The sequence below is a fragment of the Crocodylus siamensis genome, chromosome 2 (assembly GCF_052110815.1).
Source record: "Crocodylus siamensis isolate JL-2025a chromosome 2, ASM5211081v1, whole genome shotgun sequence".
Classification (NCBI taxonomy): Eukaryota; Metazoa; Chordata; order Crocodylia; family Crocodylidae; genus Crocodylus; species Crocodylus siamensis.
In genome coordinates this window covers 211,186,658-211,200,631 of record NC_143396.1, presented here as the reverse complement: position 1 = coordinate 211,200,631, position 13,974 = coordinate 211,186,658, and the positions used below count along the sequence as shown (strand labels likewise).

Here is a 13,974-nt window from a genome sequence, read left to right as displayed (position 1 = left end):
TGTACTTACCTTATATATTACCTGTATCTCATGCTTCACTGTCCCATGAAGTCACTGCTTAGAAACAGGCTGCAGTCTGCACAGATAATACCAGTTTACAAGCTCTTACAATAAACCCTAAGTTGGGGGTGGGCAGGAGTCATTTGCAGAACCTGCAGCTGTGTGCGCCTAATAAGAGGAGGGCGGTATCATATACCTGCAGCAATGGGGGTCTCAGAGGAGTATCCTTTTTCACTCCCTTTACTAGCCTGTAACCTCTTGTTACCTTTGTTTGGAACATGGCTAGAAAAGATTTCTGAGATCATACTGAGGTTGTTCTTTTATATTCAAGGTCACATAGGGCAAGCTTGGAGCTTATTTATTTTTCAGGACAAAGGCTTAAACTGAAAAAATCCTATATAAGCCCGGGAGCTGAAGTCTCAAGGACTAAAGAGATCTGTTACCTGGCATCGCTATTTTTTTTTTTAAGGGAACTTTGCTTGATGGGGTGGCTGTCCCAGCTATATAAAGCCCACTCTAGCAGCTCAAGCTTGATTGATTAATTGATTTATTAAAGCTATATAAAGCCCACTTTAGCAGCTCAAGCTTGATTGATTAATTGATTTATTAACTGAGGGCACCAAAGACAGCAGCAATAAAGTGTGTGATAGTGTCAATATTGCACTGAAGCTCCTGTGAGAAGTTCTGTCTTTTCTTTCTCCAAAAATAAACTTCCTGCTTTTGGTTAACAGCATTGCTGGTTTCACTCCCATACTTACTGTAGCCTCTTCCACAGACAAGGGCAGAGAACCATAAAGCAACTGCAGGAACTGATGCAATATTGCCAAATTCAAGCCGCACCCGCAGATGTCCTCAGGTGCTGGGGACTGACTGCAAAGCAGAGGCAGATGTTGGATGGTGATTTTGTAACTGTAGTTCCTTTTTTCTCTGGCTGCTCAGGGGGAGGGAGCTTATTTCTTGGCTGAAAACTGAAAGGGGGGAGGGCACCGCCCCTCTGGTTTTCTCCTGCAGCCTCTTGTCTGCTCTTTGATCAGCACTGTTTTGCTTTGCCAACTGCAGGCAAGGCAAAGGATTTCTGATCCGGCATGAGGATATGGTGAAAGCAGCACAAGAGACTTCAGCATCATGGTGTATTACTGGGGCAGATGATTTCTGTATCTGTGCAACATTCTGACATAGGCTATTAGTGAGGTAAAGGAGGCAGGAAGTTTTAAACAAGGATCTGACATTTATATGATTTCAGAGCAGTATTTGTAGTTACACTAGCTGAGATAAAATTACAAGGTTCATCAATTTTCTTGCTTTAGGACATAAACTAATCATCAAGAGAAGTCAGGAAAAGTGTCTCGCCATGGTACAGCCTTGCAAAATTAGAGCTGTTAGAAGGATTTTACATCTTCCTTTGAAGACGTGTCAAGTCCTGGCCTTTGTGAGAGAGAGCAAGTCAGACTAGGTGACTGGTCTACTCAAGAGGCTTCTCAAGTAAAATAAACTTTGAAGGGAGAAATTAGGTGTTACAGTCACAGCACAATGGTTGAGTGGGAAGTAATGGGATCTCAATTGGCTATCTGCTGTGCAGCATGGTTATTTACACCTGTCAGAAGGGAGCGTGAAATGGTTTTCCTTCTACATGTGCAAGGTAGTTAAGAGTCAGGGCCAAAGACCCTCTCACTTTTACAGTCTACTTTAAATCCAGTTTAGGTCCATAGTGATGAAAGCACTGCCATTCAACAGCAGTCTACTGGTCAAGCTATCATGTTGCATAAAAGGCTGGTTAGTTTATAAAGTGCAAATCTATCCTAAGTAGATGTGTGCAGGTACACCTGGCCCCATCCTAACAGGCAGATATCCCAAGCACAGTTAGCCTCTTGGTTAAGGATGAAGATTATTTAGGTAAAGGAACCTGAACTACTCTCTTATTCCCCAGCTCTGGTCCCTGTAGGTCAGCGTTGAGAAGCACAGGATTTTGCATTGCCACCACTTATGCTGTCAATTCTGTGGATTAATAGGCATTGCTGGCCAATCTGTCATCTTTCCACGGCATCCCATTTCTCAGTCAACCCGTACTTATCTTCCTCAATGCAAACTATTTCACAACACTTCAATTCCCCCATCAAATTGGTACGAGCTCCTGTAAAAATACAGAGAGCAAGTGGCCAGAAATGACAGCACAAGAGGGAAGAAATCAAATTCATCTCAGAGGAATATGAAAGCTATTACACCTCTGATTGATCTGGGTACAAAGGACAGGAGAGGAGCAGTTTTATAAAGGCAATCATAATATAATGCCTTCTTGGCTTACACTGGTGAATTGGATCCTAAATGAACATATGTTCAAATTAGTCCTTCAGTATAGTTCTGAGATTACGTACAGGCTGGAGAGATGTCAAATAATCAGTAGCACCCTAGTTTTGTACAACTAAATGGGCACATCTACACGAGACATTTACTGCAGAGCTGCTTATTAGGTCACAGTAAACAAATAAATGCCACTGTAGGTTAATATGTCTAAATACAAGTACTATCCTGAGGTGGCATTATTTACTGAGCAGGGCTAGCTAGGACACAAGAGTGCTTCAGTGTGGGGGCTGCCTGCTGGCTACTCATCACTGAAGCATCCTCATGCCCCAGCCAGCCCCTTCCGCTGTCTGTTGAGCCAGGTTGGAGCAACCCTGGGCTGGGAGGCTGACCTCCTGAGGTTTCCTGCTAGCCAGGGCTGCTACAATCCTGCTCAATGTGCTGCGGTCCTAGGTGCACATCAAGATGCGGCACCCAGAAGCAATAAAGTTTGGCATAATGTGTGCCAGAGTTTATTGCTCTGTGATAATAGCACATGTAGATTTTCACAATCAGTCTTCCAGAACTTGGCTGCTGAAGTGGATTCAAAAGCAAAGAGCAGGTTCTACTTTTCTTTGCATTGCTTTCTTTTGCCTAAAGATTTTATTAGAGACACCTGCAAAACTGCCAGCTGTATTTCCCCCACTTATTCAGCTTCATATACCTTAAAGAGATTTGATGTGGCCACAGGGAAAGCATCATTTCCTATTGTTGTCATAAACCAAGTTGGTGGGTGGGGAGAACACTTGAGGACATCAGTACAGTCCTGAGTATTGCAGGACTAAAAGTTAAATAATCCTGTCTTTAGGAGGCAAGGGTAGGAACTGGGTCAAATCTGGAACTCCTTCCTACTAGAGTAAAGGCTGTTGATTTTTGTGAAGTAACCATGGCTTTACACCGGTGGGAATGGGATCAGTAGCTAGGTCTCACTCTGACTTATAAAAGATTTTGTTACTTTGATGCTTTGATGTATAACATGCTCAATTAGCTTTCATTTTAGTAAAACAGATTTTTAAGATGCATCAATTGGAATCAGTTACAACTGCCTATAGGTGGAAATGGAACTATTAGAGATGCATACATCTGCAATAACAAAAGGCCAATGAGACTGGCTGTAACAGAGGACAGCATCATTTAAACCACACTGAAAACTTGTTATGGATTTGACTGACTTTGTCCATTTTACTTTGTCCAGTAATTAAGGCTGACCACTGGAGTGCTTCAGTTGCTGTCTCTATTTATAGTTTTACTTCCTTATAAAATCCTCAAGCAATACCTTCCTTCTGCAGATCCTTCTGTTCTCTTTAATATCATGGGAACCAGAAGCCTGCTAGGCTGCTTTGGAAAATATGCAACCTCAAATCACATACACATAAGGAGCATGTTCACAGACAGCAAAATGATGATTCAAGACGCACAGCCCAGAAAGTGCAAAAAACAAGGTTTGCAGTTTTTATTAACAATTGCTTATGTTACAAAGATTATCCTAAACTAAAAAGAAGACTACATTAAGAGCTACAGTTCATGCTCATGCTCATGTCTATGATACCTCATGGGAGCTAATTTGCTTTTTAAATTAAAATAAATGTGCCTTCTTCCAGAAACAAAATCAAACCAATGTAACACCTTCTGCCTTTCCATTCTGGAAATGTAGATTCTTTCCTATTTCCAGATCCTAATTTTTAAAATCCTTATAACAACAACAACAACAAAAAATACAATACAGATGTCATTCTTTAAAGAAGTTTTGCTTTAAATGCACGAAGTCCAACAATGCCATTAAATGGACAGATTCTCAAAAGTATTTTGGTGTCTTAAAATATCTAAAGCTTCTAGAGGCTTTTGAAAATCCCATTAGAAGTGTACTTGTATTGTTAGGCTTAAATGCCTTTGAAAATCTGGCCCTTAAGCAACATGTATACAGTACTCACTCGGGGGTGGCGGAGTGGGGAGAGAGGGAATCAAGGGTGACACACAGGGGGTCAAAATCCTGAAGTCCATACCCAGCTCTTAAACAATCCTGCCTCAAGTAAACTCCCTTTGATAATTTCTGCTTGAGAAAAGACTGAGCAGAGTAGTCTCAATCCTACAATTGGATCTACCAGTATGGCTTCTCGGTCTGTCCACACAGAACCGACCACAGGACAGGCATTACAGTTATCAGTATTCATAGTCAGTAGATTTGCTGACCAATAACCACTTACAGAATTTTAGCCAGACTATGTTTTCAAATAAACACATGCTCCCAGTTTAAATTAACCTCACACTACTAAGCACTGAAGCACCTGATTGTTTTTTGACTTCCACGGGACTTAAGCATGTGCTTAGCCTTAAGGGCATGCTTAAGTGTGTTGCTGAAGTCAGGGCTTAAATGAAGCTGGATTGTGTGATCCTGCCTGTAGCAACAAATGCTCTGCACAGGAAATCCTAATTCTTAACCTTAAGTTAGAGCTGTGCAGCAAGACACTGAGAGAGATCCTGCTGTTTGTAATTTCCACTGGCTCAGAAGAGTGTTTTCTTCCTACTCCAGTTAAACAAAAGCCATACAACCTAATTTAAGAGTTTTAAACACTCAATGGTATGAAAAAGTAAGTTTCATTCTGTGGAGCCCGGGGGGGGGGTGGGGAATCAAATCAAAACCACTTACATAGGAAAGCATTATTCATTTTGAAAGCGGTTTAAAGCAAGCCACCTCACATGGTTACCACAATTTAACAGACAGGGCAACTGAGGCACAGAACCATGGCATGACATTTTCAAGGCCATAGACATCAAGCATCAAAGTTGGAATGACAACATGGAAGTTCCTGACTCCCAGACACATATTCAGATCATGCTGCATAACAAATAAATTGATCTGACACAGGAAGAATTTGCAAATAGAGGGAAAAAGCTATACCATGGTTTCCTTTTGAAGCTGCAGACTGTATTCGTTTTTAATGACCCCAGATGCTGTTACATATGAGAGCTTTCCCCCATTGCTTGTGCGCTGAGGGTCAGGAGTGGAACAAGAACAATTATTAATCAGTGATAGTTTTGAAACAAAGCACTGAAGCACCTGATTGTTTTTTGACTTCCACGGGACTTAAGCATGTGCTTAGCCTTAAGGGCATGCTTAAGTGTGTTGCTGAAGTCGGGGCTTAAATGAAGCTGGATTGTGTGATACTGGCTGTAGCAACAAATGCTCTGCACAGGAAATCCCACTTCTTAACCTTAAGTTAGAGCTGTGCAGCAAGACACTGAGAGAGATCCTGCTGTTTGTAATTTCCACTGGCTCAGAAGAGTGTTTTCTTCCTACTCCAGTCCTAGCTTGCCACATCACATCACCACTTCTGACAAGCTGCCAATGCAAAAGGTCCTGGACTAGAGAACTAGTCTCTCAGCTACAATTAATTTGTGACATTGCAATTAGGCCTGAATTCAATGCCTTGCTTCACCCAGAAGTGAATAATGGTGACACTGTACTGTGCTTTCGCTATGATGAGGTCTGATTTGTGGCCTTCAGAAAGATGAACTGGAGTTTAAGGCAAGATCTTTTTTTGGAGCTGAAGCTCACTGAGGGAGAGGTGCTTGCCCAAAAGCAATATTAACTTTGCTGTAGAGAAGGGGACTCTGCAACCGAATTAGCTTGTTCCGAAGGCAGGCTGCCACTTCAGACCTGGCTGCTGCTCCCTCCCGCTACTGAATTTCTGCTGCTGTGCTTCTGACCTGGTCGCCACTGCCGTTACTGTAGCCACTGATTTCCCCCATCTGCTCATATCCCAGCCTCATGGCTTGGCTGCAATCACTCTGCAGGCCAAATCTAGCCTACAGGCTGTGGGCTGCCAACCTTTGCTCTAGAGAACAAGCTGGAATCTTGAATGGTTTTGTTGCAGGTACTGAAGTAAAGATATTTATAAGAGTGCCTTTTAGCTTCATGCATTTTAGCCTATGGGGTAAAAACAGGAGCAAGACTTTCTTTGGTGGGTGGTAGGGAAGGGAATACCTGTGCCCTTATTCAAGGCTGCAATGTCACAAGAAGGTGAATAAGATGCAAATATCTAATGATGTAGAGCAGTGGTGTTCAACCTACAGCCCCGCAGACTGGATCCAGCTCCCAAAGCTCCCCACAGGTTCAGACACTTGGAAACAGGGGAATGCTAGCACCATTAATAGCTACATTTCTGGGAGCCACATTTCTGGCCTGTGGGGAGCCCTACAGGCTGCATGACATGGTCCTGTGGGTTGGATCGCATCAGCACGCAGGGTTGCTTCAATGGCTGGATCCAGCTGGCAGGACTGAGCTGGCATGCAGGGTCACTCTGTGGCTGGATCTGGCATGCAGGGTTGTTTAATGACAAGGTTTGGCAAACAGGATCAGGCCGGTGCACAGGTTGTGCCATGGCCAGATCTGACACTGCGATGGGCTGGTGCATGGTATAGGAACAGTGCATGCGGGGACTTTGCAGCTGGATCTGTTACAGTCTGACCCCGCATGCAGTCTTCCCTGCAGAACAGCCCTGCATCACTCATCTGGCCCATGGGACTGATAGCTTGAGTACCACTGATGTATAGTATCATTTGATTGGTTAAAACTGCTTTACCTGAACAACGCCCGTCTTGCCAGTGAGTCCACAAGTTTAATATTTGGATTCTTTTGGCCCAGATGATATATCATTTCTTTTAACACTACATAAGACCTTGACTAATACACTTTCCGAGACTGACTCCACCTCCCATCCGCCCATGATGCCAGCCTCCGCTGCCTGCTAGTTACATTTTTAAACAAGCATCTTGGTAGTTTCTCCCAAGCTGCTCCTCCACAAAGCCACTTTATTGTTCTCCTTCAAATCCCTCCTTAAAACTCTCCTTTGCGATGGTGCCTACCAAAAGCTTGAGAGCAGTTATTTTGCTGCAGAGGTGCAGAGATCACTGCTTATCATGCTGATCAAACTTGTGTGCTCCCCAAGACTTTCTGTTTGTCTTTCTGTTCTCTGTTTGTAGAGTCCCTGGCACAATGGACTTCTGTCCATGACTAGGGCTCCTAGGTGCTCTGTTAATGTATATAACTAATAAAATATAATAAGGACAAATGGAGGTTTCTACTGATTCAGATATACTATCAGAGTTATGGGAGGGATCAGTGAAGAATTCCAGTCTTGGGCAGTGGTCAGAGAACAAAACCTTAAATGACGGCTTCTAGGATGTATTCTTTGCTGTGGACCTTGGCTTAAGTCACTTTTATGCTCTGCACTTCAGGTTCCCTTCCCTCCTGTCAAATAAGGATAGCAGCAATCAGTCCTCTCTCAGGGAACATGTAAGGTGTAACATTCTGACGACTTGTCCAGCTCAGCAGCACTAAGCCTGAGGCATTTCTTTAAGAAAAGAGAATTTGAAGAGAAAAACAAGGAGAAAAATCAACAGCACTTCAGCCACTTTCCTCCATCTACTTATATCAGTGCCTTTGTAAGTACAGGTTTTCTCTACTGGTGCTGCTATTACCCAAGGGGCACACCATCATTTTAATGAGTCATATTAAAAGGCAACTATTTCTCATTTGGTTAGCAACAAGTCACCTTAATTCAGCCCCAGCTTCATTACAGAAGCTGTTACCTGTTTCCCTGGTACAGGCTTATTCAGTATTTCTGCAAGCAATGCAGCTCATGTCAAATCAAAACATAATTCAGTCCAAATCTGAATAATACATCAGCACTTAAACAGCACGGACTAAGAACAAAATGGGAACAATGCAATTCTCATGCTCAAGGACTAACATGGTACTGTGTAGTTTATAGGAAGCTGCTGTAGCAATCATGGAAAATATCATAGGATTTAAACTGATAAAATGACTAAAACAGAAACCCAGGGCCTTTCTGTACAAGCCATTGCTCTATATTTAATGTTCTTCCTGCTTCCAGTTTTTATCAGGTGTCCTAGACAGTATGAGGCTGTAAAAAAGATCGGAAACCCTTCCTTAAAAAAAAATAAATTCAGTGCTCCTTTCTGCCAGGGTTACTGCGTTCTATATAAAGGGGTTCTGATTTATCATTTTTCTTTTTTAATTTTTAGTAGTAAAAATGTGTTTCAATCACTGATTAAAAAGCTGTTTTTCTGGAAATCTGTCAGAATGCTGTCTCTAGTAAAACCCTGCACTGCTGAGAGAAAATTCCCAAGGGATGCTATTATTTAAAAATAACACCAAAATGTCAAACCCCACACAACTGCTGAGATTTGTGACAAAGCCCCTATCTGTCTTCACAGGGGTAGACTTGGTTGTTTAAAGATTCAGGGCCAAGTTTCTTCCCTCGCTCACATGATGGCTTCCATTGAGGTTGTTACTTGTGTGTATATATAGCTATGAATAACCCATCTGTTTCCCAAACCTTGCTGTATAATGTCAAGTTATTCTAGAAACTGAAATTATATTGCACCTTAGGAAGTCACTAATCTCCATATCAACCACTAAATTTGGGAGGGATCACTGACAAGAGGGAAGTAGCTGCTCAGTCTAGCTCACCTGCAGTGTAAACAGGACCATTCCTTTGACTTCAGTGTAAATGGTTTAGCTTACATTAGTCACAAATTTGGCCCAATCCTTCCATCATAATTAATGTAGATCAAGGAAGAAAAAGGAAAAGGAGGATTTTTTTCCAAAGTCAGAAGTAAAAAAACCCCAGACTAACTGGCATAAACTGTCTGTTGGCCATGGGGTATTTGCAAAAAATCTGTGTGCATGTTGGAGAAGGTCTAGTTAACTAGTGCATGCATAATATGATCACTTCAAACTCAAAACTATAAATTCTTTATACTTCTTGCACACCAGCAGTAGAATGTGAGCATAACTGCTTGTTTGAAGGGTTGGGTGGGAGACAAGATGTTTCCTAAATCTTTTTGAATGTGGCAAGGTAAGTCAATCAGATTTTGTGTTGTCCAGTTGGAGTGATGAATGCATGAGCTGTGTAGGAGGAAGAGGCTCACATGTGTAAAGCACCTTGCCAAATGGGGCACATTTAGTAGGTATTCTTTTACAGTCACAGCCAGGTCCTGAGAATAGTCTGTTTCCTATATTCACAAGCCTCTTTGGGATGGCAGTTTTGTCATTTCCAGGGAATGTAGCTTTGGTGGAAGGACATGCTCACATGGAGGAAAGGACAATCATTCAGATAGGCAGGCATATGCACAGCTGTGAATATCTGGACAGAGACTTTGAACCGAGGCCAGCACATGATGTAGAAACACCAAGACAAATGTTCTGAGTAGGGCTACTGCATTCAGGACTGGCTGGAGTTATGTTTTTTAAGAACAAGTGAGCTTCTACCTTAATTATCAGTGGATCTCTTGCAGGTCGGAAATGCATGGATCACTGGAGTCAGGACTGTGGCTGACACAAGAGGGTATAATATTTTGTCACCCACTGACAGTATCAGACACTTTTTACAGTTGGGCCTTTTTAGGCATCCAAGCAGCCAAGGGGATCTACAGACTGTAGCACAGGTTTTCCTTGCACAAACAAAGACCCTCTCTAGGGTGGAATATTAAAGAAATCAACGTGGTCCTAGTGTATGAAAGGTCTACAACCTCACACACGTAAGCTAAGATGACAGATGCATATACTTATTTGTGAAAACCTTGCTAAGCTCTTTTCACTCATACAGTACCCTGCACTTCCAAATCATTTTGTGGACACTGCTGAATCAATCCTTATGCTGAGGTAGGGTAGCACTACCACTCCCATGTCACCAATGAGGCCACTGATGCACTGCTCAATTAGAATCATAGAAAACTTGGAAGGGATCTCAGGAGGTCATCTAGTCCAACCTCCTGCTCAAAGTAGGACCATTCTCAACTAGTTCATCCCAGTCAAGGCTTTGTCTAGCCAGGTCTTAAAAACCTCCAAGGATGGAGATCACATAGCCTCTCTGGGTAACCTTTTCTAATGCTTTACTACCCTCCTCCTGAGAGAGATTTTCCTAATATCTAACCTACTGCTTCCCTTGGTTCAACTTGAGACCATTGCTCCTTGCTCTGTCATATGCCACCACTGAGAACAGTCTAGCTCCATCTCTTGTGAAGCCCTTTTACTGAGTAGGGAATTTCAACCAGAATTTTCTGGCACTGCTGAGAGGTGCAGCAGAGAGTAGAGAAGGGCTGACAGGGCACTAAGATAGCAAGTGCTCAGGGTCTGTGATTTGTTCCAAGTAGAAAACCTGGAGTTGACCTCTTTGGGAGAGCTACTCATGGCAGCTCTCTGCACTGGATGATGAGAAGCAACATGATGATTCATTCACACTCTTCTCTCCACCATACTATATATATCAGAACTGGCTTGCTCTTTGGGAACCTGGGGCAGATCTGTTTTTGGAGCAGGCAAGAGAGCGATGCCAAGATCAACCACCTTGTTTTGGTCTCATTTGTCCTCCCTCCACCACTGTACTGTTTTCCCTTGAGAGGCTGGGACATGGTACTAACCTGACATTATTGCAGAAGGAGAAACTAAGAAATGATTTGCTAAAGGTTGTAGGTGGAGTCAGTTTTAGAGATGGGATTCCTGGCTCCCCAGACTCTGTTAATATGGCATTACTAACTAGGCATGATCCTCATTCATGACGCATATTTCCCATCCCACTCTTACAAAATGGGCTGAGAAACCTTTGCCCTGTGCCAAGTTACTATATAGCAATTCATGTTGCATTTTTCAGAATACACTAAATTAAATTGTTAACTATACCTCTCAAATCCTTCTTCTTGAAAGACCATTTCCACCTCATATCATTTATTAATCTCAGCTGCACTGAATTATTAAACTGAAGTCTTCAATAACTCCCATCACTAAAAATACCAATGTGGCTTTTAGGCTCATATTTCTACTTTTTATTGTAATACATTCTTCATTTTAATTACTGGCTCCACATTTTCAAAGGCCAGTGCCTTATCTTTGCAAGATATTTGTCAACCTAAAAAAGGCTGATGAGTGAATAAGTCATTAGGTAAGACAAGCAGTGCATTCCCAAAGGAGGGGTTTGAGAAGAGTCACATTATTATCTAGGAGAACCAAAGATACCGCAGAGTTAAGGGAGGAAATGTCAGAGGCTGCTTCTGCTACACATGCGTCACCCAAGACACTTCTCCTGTCTTCTTGTCACCAGATGGAGTTTGAGTGGAGAGGATCCTTCTGTGAAGTGAAAAGAGATTTTATATAAGCAAGGGAACAGTGGGGATATGGTCAGTTTTCTACAAGGGGGAAGTATGTGGTTTAGGATAATGACTAAAGCTCCTCAACTGGGATTTTTACATTTAGAAATCAAATTAATTTCCAACTAAAATATTTTTCTTTCTATAAAGTAGGGTGTAAAGCTGATGAAAGTTGCTGAATTGACATTCCAAGACCAAACTACTTAAGCAGTGTTTCTAGCAGAGGGCAACCTACTAATAGGGAAAAAAAAGCCCACTACTGTTACCAGGTAAGGGAGTTACTCTTCTGCCTCATGCAGTAGAAGTCTGATCTTGCAAGTCCCAAGTGTAATCTCTGGTAATAACCTTACACCTAACTTCTCATTAGTGGTGAGATCGAGCCCTGCTGTTACGTGACCCTCTCCTGGATGACAGAGTTCAGTCTTTATGGCCCACTCTGCTGAAACAACAGTGGAGAGTCCAGTGCCATAGCAATGAGTTTGGCTCCTGGGGTAAAGCCCACAGCAGCAGCCTGCCTTACACACAGATCTTGCATGCAGTGGCAGGAGCTGCCCTTCCCCTGTCCCCGCACCTGTCCCAAACGAGCTGCTCACAGCTCCATCCCACACCCCTCCCCGGCTGGCCAGCGCCTCTTGGCGCCCCTTAATTTCAGTGCCTGGGGTGGCTGCCCTGCTCGGCCCCCCTTGCTACAGCACTGGGAGCCATCCATATAGTAAAATGAGGGTACCATTACAGAAGGATCATCAATACTAAAGGTAATTTTAAAAGTGTGGGTGACAACAGTAGTAATATCTCAGTGGCATGTGCTTCAAAACTGGCCAGTTATTCATCAGCAGGAATCCTGGTTTTCTCTGATAAAAAATTGCAAATCCTCTGATAAAAATTCTCTGATAAAAAATCCAAAATCTGTGATTAAAAAGAAATGCCACTATTGTATAGGTATCAGTTGAATGCAATGTTTTATTGATACATTTGCAATTTCTTTTAAAGCAATTTGGAAGCCTACTAGTGACTCATCACTATAATAAAATAAATTCTAAATACCTACAAATTTTGGTATTTGATTTTGGGTTTTTTATCATGGAAAATCAGAGCTCCCTCTGTCCCCTTAGCTCATACAACGCAGGTCTAGGCCCCTCACTCCCAAGCCAGTGCCCCCACTCCAGCCCCCCACATACCCTGACCCTGCTGGTGCCCCTCACTCCCCACCACCCCTCACAGCCCTGCTGGAGGGCCCCCAGCTACCAGGGCTACAGGACCAGGGACTTGAGTTCGTAGCACCCTGCCCCTGTGGGAGGCAGTGGTTGCTGCAGTGAGTGGAGCCTAGCTCCCTGCACCACCATGGGCAGCATGGCTTAAGCAGAGCCTATGGAGGGGGTGGCTGCAGGCTTGCATGGGAAGAGCTGTCTCCCCACTGCTGTGCACACTCCTGAGAGGGGCCAGGAGAGACCTGTGCCCCACAAATCTCTGTGCAGAGAGGAAGCAGGTGCAGGCTGCCAGCTGTGGGCTCAGGCTCCCCGCTCTGCTGCCCTCCCCCTGGGGCCACTGCAGGCCGGCAGGTGGGACCTGGCGTGGCAAGGCAGAGTGGAGCCGGGCGGGGAAGCCCCTTGCTGCTGCAAGCCCTGTGCTGACCTGGTGACATGCTCCCTGCCTGCCCCACAGCAGAGGGGCACAACCCTGCGCTGCTGCCCCACTGCTGCCAGGCAGGCAGGGGACGCCTCACCAGGGCGACACAGGGCTTGCAGCAGTGAACAGCTTCCCTGCCTGGTCTTGCTCTGTCCTGCTGTACCCGGTCCCACCCACTGGGCTGCAGAGCCCCCAGGGGGAGGGCAACAGGGTGGGGAGCCTGAGCCCACAGCGAGCAGCCTGCACCTGCCCCCACCCTGTGTACTCTCGTCTGGGCGTGCACACAGTGGCAGGAAGCCCCCTCCCCCCAGTCGAGCCGCCCATGGCCCTGTGGCCACGCATTCTGGCCCTAGACCACAAACCCCAAGCACCGCCCAGCTGGGCAGCAGTCCCACCCCGTCTCAGCCCCTGCCTTGCCCAACTCCCTCCCTCCTTCCCTATGAGAGCCTCAATCCCACCTCCCCCCCTGCCAGACTTACCTCCAGGAGCTGCTGCATGCACATGGAGCCCCCCTGCCTGACCACCTTCCTCCTGCCCCTTGTAGGCTGGAAATCTGCCAGCTCTTTCCAAAATGCAAAATCTGTGAGTTTCTTTGTTAAAATTAAAAATCCATGTTCTTCTCGGGTAAAAGGGGGAATCTGTATTTCCGTGGGAAAGTGAAAACCTGGATCCCTGTTCATCAGCTATTCTGTAGTAAATGGCTGTGTGCTATCTCTTGTCCCACTGCAAATGTGAGGTAATTTACCCCTCTCTGAAAATGGGTGAGCTGCCTTGCATTTACCAGGGCACAAGAATGTGCACACTGGTAGTTATTCTTAGTAACTTGTTTGTTCGTCTGAC

The 13,974-nt window shown here is 44.3% G+C and overlaps 1 protein-coding gene across 1 annotated transcript in view; it reads right to left on the bottom strand.

The window, feature by feature from the left end:
- Positions 1-3,766: 3,766 nt before the first annotated feature.
- The window catches only part of TRIM44 (TRIM family member 44), a 105,558-nt gene continuing 95,350 nt past the window's right edge, over positions 3,767-13,974 (bottom strand). The window contains exon 6 of the mRNA XM_090032942.1: positions 3,767-11,488. The gene's annotated coding sequence lies outside the window, so the exon portion shown is untranslated. The remainder of the gene's footprint in view (positions 11,489-13,974) is intronic.